Source organism: Chiloscyllium plagiosum, unplaced genomic scaffold (assembly GCF_037043375.1).
Source record: "Chiloscyllium plagiosum isolate Xiang-an unplaced genomic scaffold, Cpla_swu_hap1 HiC_scaffold_9, whole genome shotgun sequence".
NCBI lineage: Eukaryota > Metazoa > Chordata > Chondrichthyes > Orectolobiformes > Hemiscylliidae > Chiloscyllium > Chiloscyllium plagiosum.
In genome coordinates this window covers 804,776-813,117 of record NW_028270147.1, presented here as the reverse complement: position 1 = coordinate 813,117, position 8,342 = coordinate 804,776, and positions in this window count along the sequence as shown.

Sequence of the window (8,342 nt, the reverse complement as noted above, 5' to 3'; positions counted from 1 at the left end):
GAGTTGTGAGAGCATGGAATGCGTTGCCAGCAGCAGTTGTGGAAGCAAGGTCACTGGGGACACTTAAGAGACTCCTGGACATGCATATGGTCACAGAAATTTGAGGGTCATGAGGATCAATGGTCGGCACAACATCGTGGGCTGAAGGGCCTGTTCTGTGCTGTGCTGTTCTATGTTCTATTAGGCTCTTAATTCCAGATTTTTATTGAATTCAAGCACCACCATTTGCTGTGGCAGGATTTGAACCCAGGTCCCAGGACATTCCCTGGGTCTCAGGATTAACAGTCCAGTGGTAATATCACGAGGTCTGCCTCCCTAAGGTGATGTATTATTTACAACAAAAAATTACAAAATCATGAGGGGCATGGATAGGGTAAACAAGGTTGAAGGACTTGGGCTATAGGGAGAGGTTGAATAGGCTGAGGCTGTCTTCCCTGGAGTGTCTGGGTCTGAGGGGTGACCTTATAGAGGTTTATAAAATCATGACGGGCATGGATAGTCTTGTACCTGGGGTGGGGGAGTTCGGAACTAGAGGGCATAGGTTTAGGGTGAAAGGGGAAAGATCTAAAAGAGACCTAAGGGACAACTTTTTCACACAGAGGGTATGGTGCCTGTATGGAATGAGCTGCCAGAGGAAGTGGTGGAGGCTGGTACAATTACAGCATTTAAAAGGCATCTGGATGGATTTATGAATAGGAAGCGTTTAGAGGGATATGGGTCGGATGCTGGCAAATGGGACGAGATTAATTTGGGATATCTGGTTAGCATGGATGAATTGGTTCCATGCTGTACATCTCTATGACTCTAAAATCACTCTTTATTGTTGTGAAACCATTTTTTAACCAATGGCAAAAAAGAAAATTCAATTTTTACCTTAAAGTCTACCACTTTCTAAAGCTTTCTGAGGATGCAGCAGGATATAAATCAGTTGGAGGCATGGGTAGAAAAATGGCAGATGGAGTTTAATCTGGACAAATGAGAGGCAACACATTTTGGAAGGTCTCATACAGGTGGAAATTATACATTGAATGGCAGAACGATTAGGATAACTGATATGCAGAGGGATCTGGTTCACTGAAGGTGGCAGTGCAGGTAAATATAATAGTAAAAAAGGCCGATGGCATGCTTGCCTTCATTGGAAGGGGCATTAAGTATAAGGGTAGGCACATTATGCTGCAGACTTATAGAATTCTAGTTCGGCCACTTGGAATATTGTGCACAGTTCTGGTTACCACACTACCAGAAGGATATGGATGCTTTGGAGAGGGTACAAAAAAGGTTTACCATGATGTTGCCTGGAATGGAGAGTTTTAGGTAGGAAGAATGATTGGATAGATTGGGTTTGTTTTCACTGGAACACAAGAGATTGAGGGCGATCTGATAGAAGTTTATAAGATTGTGAATGGCAGGGATAGAGTGGATAATATGAGGCTTTTTTTTCCCCAGGGTGGAGGGGTAAATTATTTGGGGATTCAGGCTCAAGGTGTGGGGGTGGGGATGGAGTGGAAAGTTTAAAAGAGATGCGGGAGGCAAGTTTTTCTTTCACTGAGTGGGTGAGTGTCTGGAATGTGCTGCCTGAGGAGGTGGTGGAAGCAGACACAACAGCAGCACTCCAGAAACACCTGGACAAACACATGAATAGGAAGGGAATAGGAGTGAAGACAGCTTTAGTATGGAAGGGCAAATTGGGTTGGCACAGGCTTGAAGGGCCAAAGGGCCTGTTCCTGTGCTGTATTGTTCTTTGTATTCCCCCACACATTGAATCAAACACACAAAAGATAAGATACAAGAATAATCGGTAGGAAAAGAAAAAATGTTCAAAGATGAACAAAACATAAGAATAGAGGCATTAAGAGCAGGAGTAGGCCATTCACCTCCTCAAACTTGCTTTCCATTCAGTAAGACCACTGCTGACTTACCCCAGGCCTCTTCAAATCCACCAGATCCTCATAACCCTGAACTAGCCCATAATTTAAACATCTGTATTTATTTATTTATTTTGTGAGACATGGGTGTCACTGGCTGACCAGCATTTATTGCCCGTCCCTAGTTGCCCTTGAGAAGGTGGGAGTGAGCTGCTTTCTTGAACCGCTGCAGTCCATGTGCTGTAGGTTTACCCATAATGTCGTGAGTGAGGGAATTCCAGGAGTTTGACTCAGCGTCACTGAAGGAACAGCGATATATATACCCAAGTCAAGATGGTGAGTGGTTTGGAAGGGAACTTGAAGGTTGTGGTGTTCCCATGTATCTGCTGCCCTTGTCCTTCTAGATGGAAGTGGTTGTGCGTTTTGAAGGTGCTGTTTGAGGATCTTTGAATTTCTGCAGTGCATCTTGTAGATAGTACACACTGTTGCTACTGAGCATCAGTGGTGGCGGGAATAAATGCTTATGGATGTGGAGCCAATCAGGTGGGCTGGAATGCCCTGGATGGTGTCAAGTTCTTGAGTGTTGTTGGAGTTGCACCAATCCAGGGCAAGTGTGGAGTACTCCATCACACTCCTGACTTGTCCCTTGTAGATGTAGGACAGACTTTGGGGAGTCAGGAGGTGAGTTACTTGCCACAGTATTCCTAACTTTTGACCTGCTCTTGTAGCCACTGTTTATGTGGTGAGTCCAGTTGAGTTTCTGGCGAATGATAACCAAGATGTTGACAGTGAGGGAATCAGGGACGGTAACACCATTGAATGTCAGGGGGTGGTGGTGAGATTATCTCTTATTGGTGATGGCCACAGCCCGGCATTTGTGTGGTGCAAATGTTACCTGTCACTTGTCAGCCCAAGCCTGGATATTGTCCAGATCTAGTTGTATTTGAACATCGACTGCTTCAGTATCTGAGGAGTTGCGAATGGTGCTGAATATTGCACAATCATCAGCCAACATCCCCACCTCTGACCATTATGATGGAGAGAAGGTGATTGATGAAGCAGCTGAAGATGGTTGGACCTAGGACACTCCCCTGAGGAACTCCTGCAGAGATGTCCTGGAGCTGAGATGACTGACCTCCAAAAACCACAACCATCCTCCTATGTGCCAGGAATGACTCTAACCAGGGGAGATTTTGCCCCCTGATACCCATTGATTCCAGTTTTGCTCAGGGTCCCTGATGCCACACTCGGTGAAATGCAGCCTTGATGTTAAGGGCTTTCCCTCTCCCCTCCCCTCCCCTCCCCTCCCCTCAGGAATACAGCTCTTTTGTCCATGTTTGACCCAAGGCTGTAATGAGGTCAGGAGCTGAGTGATCCTGGTGAAACCCAAACTGGGTGTCACTGAGCAGGTTATTGCTGAGCAGGTGCTGCTTGATAGCTCTGTTAGTGACACCGTCCATCACTTTACTGATGATCGCGAGTGACTAATGGGGTGGTAATTGACAATTTTGGATTTGTCCAGCTTTTTATGTACAGGACACACCTGGGCAATTTTCCACATTGTCGGGTAGATGCCAGTGTTGTAACTGTACTGGAACAGCTTGGCTCGGGGAGCGGCAAATTCTGGAACACAAGCCTTCAGTACTATTGCTGGAATGTTGTCAGGACCCATAGCCTTTGCAGTATCCTATGTCTCCAACCATTTTTTGATGCCATGAGGAATGAATTGAATTGGCTGAAGACTGGTATCTGTGATGCTAGGGACTACTGGAGGAGGCTGGAATGGATCATCACTTGGCAGCTCTGGCTAAAGATTGCTGTGAAAGCTTCAGCCTTATCTTTATAATGATTTGCTGGGCTCTTCCATCATTGAGGATGGGGATATTTGTGAAGCCTCCTCCTCAAGTGAGTTGTTTAATTGTCCACCCCCATTCACGACTGGATGTGGCAGGACTGCAGAGCTTAGATCTGATCCATTGGTTGATGGGATCGTTTAGCTCTGTCTATGATTAGCTGTTTATGCTGTTTGGAAGTAGTCCTGTTTGGTGGCTTCATCAGGTTGACACCTCACCTTCAGGTGTGCCTGATGCTGCTCCTGCATTGTCCATTGAACCAGGGTTGATCCCCTGGCTTGAGGATAATAGTTGCCGGGCCATGAGGTTCCGATTGTGCTGGAATACAGTTCTGCTGCTGTTGATGGCCTACAGTGACTGATGGATGCCCAGTCTTGAGTACTAGACCTAGTTGAAATCTGTCAACTATAAAGACCATATCCTTGTCTTTTTCAGCATTTTTGATTGTGGACTAAAATAAGAAAGGGACTTTACGTTAAAAAAAATTGTTGAAGGGATCGCTGCACATTTTTGCAGCTGGTTACTGTCACTCGTTGTAAGTTCTGCTTACCACAGCTGCTTGCTGAAGACAGTCTGGGAGAAACTTGGTTACAGGCAGTCTAGGAGAAGTTTGGTTACAGACGGTCTGGGAGAAGTTTGGTCAGAGACAGTCTGGGAGAAGTTTGGTTACAGACAGTCTGGGAGAAGTTTGGTTACAGACGGTCTGGGAGAAGTTTGGTTACAGACGGTCTGGGAGAAGTTTGGTCAGAGACAGTCTGGGAGAAGTTTGGTTACAGACGGTCCGGGAGAAGTTTGGTCAGAGACAGTCTCGGAGAAGTTTGGTCAGAGACAGTCTGGGAGAATTTTGGTTACAGACGGTCTGGGAGAAGTTTGGTCAGAGACAGTCTGGGAGAAGTTTGGTTATAGAGAGTCTGCCACCATGCTGTGTGTACAAAGCCAGATTCAACAATCAATAAACAGCTTATTGGTGTTTAGAATGATGATCAATTGTCAATAACACTGGCTTTCTGCTTGCCAGAAATTCAGTGACTGGCTACTACGTAGTGAACAGTTTGTGAATGTGAACAATGTGGCCAGAGGCCTTCAGTGCTCTGGAATGGGAGGTGCTGTCTTTCTCTGTCATAAAATAAAACTATGTTAAGACTGAAGGAAACTGGCTTATTATCCCTTATCATTTGCTGGAAGCTGCGGCTTTTGAGTTGTTCCCTCCCTAAAGCTCATGGATTGCAATAATTAAAGAAGGCAGCTTCCCGCCAATGTCTCCAAGGCAACTAGGCTCCAGCAAGAAATATTGGCGCAGACAGCTACGTTCATGTCTTAAGAATGAATAAAAACTCAAAGACCAGTAGCTAAGAGACTTTACAATTTGTGAACCAGTCACTCCGTGCCTCCTGCAAGGAAGAATAGAGGTGTTTGGAGAAGAGAGAACTCAATGAACAGAAAGTCATGATAGGGATTGAATTGAATTGATTGTCACGTGTACTGAGGTTCAGTGAAAAGCTTTGTCTCGCGAGCAATACAGGCAGATCACAGAGTTAAGTAGCATAGATATGTAAATAATACGTAAACTGCTGCAAAAACAAAAACACAGGTACAGGCGAATGTTAAGAGTTTGAGAGTCCATTCAGTATTCTAACAACAATAGGGTAGAAACTGTTTTGAAACCGGCTGGTGCGTGTATTCTGGCTGCTTTACCTTCTCCCCGATGGTAGAGGTTGTAGAAAAACATTGCCGGCGTGGGATGGATCTTTGAGAATGCTGGTGACCTTTCCTTGACAGTGGGCCTGGTAGATGGATTCTATAGATGGGAGGTTGGCCTTTGTGATTGTTCACCACTCTCTGTAACCATCTCTGATCTTGAATGGTACAGTTGCCATACCAGGTAGTGATACATCCAGACAGAATGCCCTCGATGGCACACCTATAAAAGTTGGCAAGGGTTTTCACTGTCATGCCAAATTTCCTCAGCTGTTTGAGGAAGAAGAGACATTGTTGGGCCTTTGTATAACCAGTGCATTCACATGACCACTCCCAAGAGCTTGACACTCTCCACTCATTCCACCTCTGTGCTGTTAATGTGTAGGGGGGACATGAGTAACATCCTGCAAAAAGTCAATAATGAGTTTCTTGCTTTTGCTGGCATTGAGAGCTAGGTTGTTCAGTGAATTCTATGTCGTGACCTTTGAACTGCTTTCAAAATCTTTCCCTTCACCCATTACACCAAAGGTCCTTGAGAGAGAATCTATTAATTTCTTATGAATAATCATTGAGTATAGAAGCAATATTTGTGTTTTGTTAACTTGTGTCTCAAAAGATAGGTAAGATGGGAATTTTGTTAACTTTGATTAAATCTTGAACTTCCATGATGACTCTAGGATAGCAAAGCTTGATTTCCAGTGCACTATCCCAGTGAGGTTTGTCAAAGCTGGGGGCCCAACCAGGATCAATCCTGAAACTGAGGCAATGAGGATTTTGGGGTAACAATGGGAAATGACACACATGAAGGAAAATACCAGCTTCCGGACTCCATTTAAAACATGGTACTGGAGATAGCAAAGGAAATCCAGTAGGTGGTAGACCATATGACTCTATAATGTAGGAGAAGAAGGAAGTGGGCCATTCAGCCCATCATGTCTGGCCCAAAATTCACTGAAATTGTGGCTGGTTTGATAATCCTTCACTTTCTCAGTGTCCTACCTTTCTCCCCCATAACCTGGTAATTCTCTTATAGATCCTAAAACTGTCTCTCTCAACCTTGAAAATACTTAATGTCTTAGCCTCAACAGTCCAATCATCCACAGATTTGCTCTCCTTGAGGGAAATGAATCCACCTGATTTCTGTTATCAATGTACAACATCTTATTCTGAAATGATGCCCTCTGGTCCTAGATTCTTCTACAAAGTGTTTTCCATGTTCACTCTGGCAAGTGTCCTCAGAATATCCTGTTTTTCAATCAGGTCACCCCTCATTTTTCTGAATTCCAATGAGTACAGACCCAAACTACTCAACTTCTCCTCATAAAACAGATCTAACAACTCAAAACTGGGTATTCATGAGGCACTGTGGGCCATCAACAGCAGCAGAACTGTACTCCAATACAATCTACAACCACATGGCCCGGCATATCCCCACTCAACCATTACCACCAAGCCAGAGGATCAAACCTGGTTCAATGGAGAGTGCAGGAGGGTATACCAAGAGCAGCACTAGGCAGATCTGAAGATGAGGTGCCAACCTGGTGAAGCCACCAAACAGGATTACTTCCAAACAGCATAAATAACCAGTGGTAGACAGAGCCAAGCAATTCTACAACTAATGGATCAGATCTAATCTCTGCAGTCCTTCCACATCCAGTGGTGAATGGTGGTGGATAATTAAACAACTCACTGCAGGAGGAGGCTCCACAAATATCCCCACCCCCAATGATGGGCAAAAGCTTTAGCCTTATCAATACAAAGATAAGGCTAAAGCATTTGCAAAAGTCTTCAGCCAGAAGTAGACGACTCATCTCGGACTCCTCCTGTGGTCCACAACATCACAGATACCAGTCTTTAGCTAATTCGATTCACTCCACGTGATGTCAAGAAATGGTTGGAGGCACTTGATACTGCAAAGGCTATGGGCCCTGACAACACCCTGGCAATAGTACTGAAGATTTGTGTTCCAAACTTGGCGATCCCCTAGCCAAGCTGTACCGTGGCTGTACCTTCATGGCTAACCCACCTACAACTGCACATTATGGGCAATTATTTTTTTCTCTGAAATGGCTTGCTTGCACAGAGGCAATTGAACATGGCTAATCTACCTAACCTGCACATCTTTGGACAGTGAGAGGAAACTGGAGCACCCAGAGGAAGCCCATACAGGCGTTGGGAGAATGTGCAAACTCCACACAGACAGTCGCCCAGGTTCCTGGTTCCCTGTGCTGTGAGGCAACCTTGCTTACCACCGAGCAGCCCTTCCCACAGTTTGTCTATCATCTACAAGGCATAAGCCAGAAGTGTACAATTGAGTTTGTTTTTAATAATTAACATGTTTGTCTCAATGAAGTAAGTGGTACATTAAATTAGATTTTGTTTAATTTTTTTTGCAATCAGGGTCACTGGACTCAAAACGTTAACTCTGTTTCTCTCTCCACAAATGCTGCCAGATCTGCTGAGGTTTTCCAGCAATGTTTGTTTCAGATGTCCAACACCCACAGTTCCTTTGTTTCAATTTACCATTTACTTTGTTTCCACTCCAGCCATCACTAACACTACCCACAATCCCATGAACATTAATTTTACTCACTAATCTCTTATGTGGGACTTTGTTGAAAGCCTTCTGAAAGACCAAATAAACGGCATCTACAGGCTCTCCCTGATCAGCTACATTCACGAGCTACATTCCTGAAGAATTCCAGTTGATTTGTCAAGCCTGTTTTCCCCATTTAAGTCCATTCTGATTGTGTATAACCCTGTCACTGTTTTCCAGGTGCTCTGCTATTAAATCTGTTATAATTTGCAGTTACTAGTGGTGTTCCACACGGATCTGTTTTGGGACCATTGCTGTTTGTCATTTTTATAAATGACCTGGAGGAGGCGCTAGAAGGTTGGGTGAGCAAGTTTGCAGATGATACGAAAA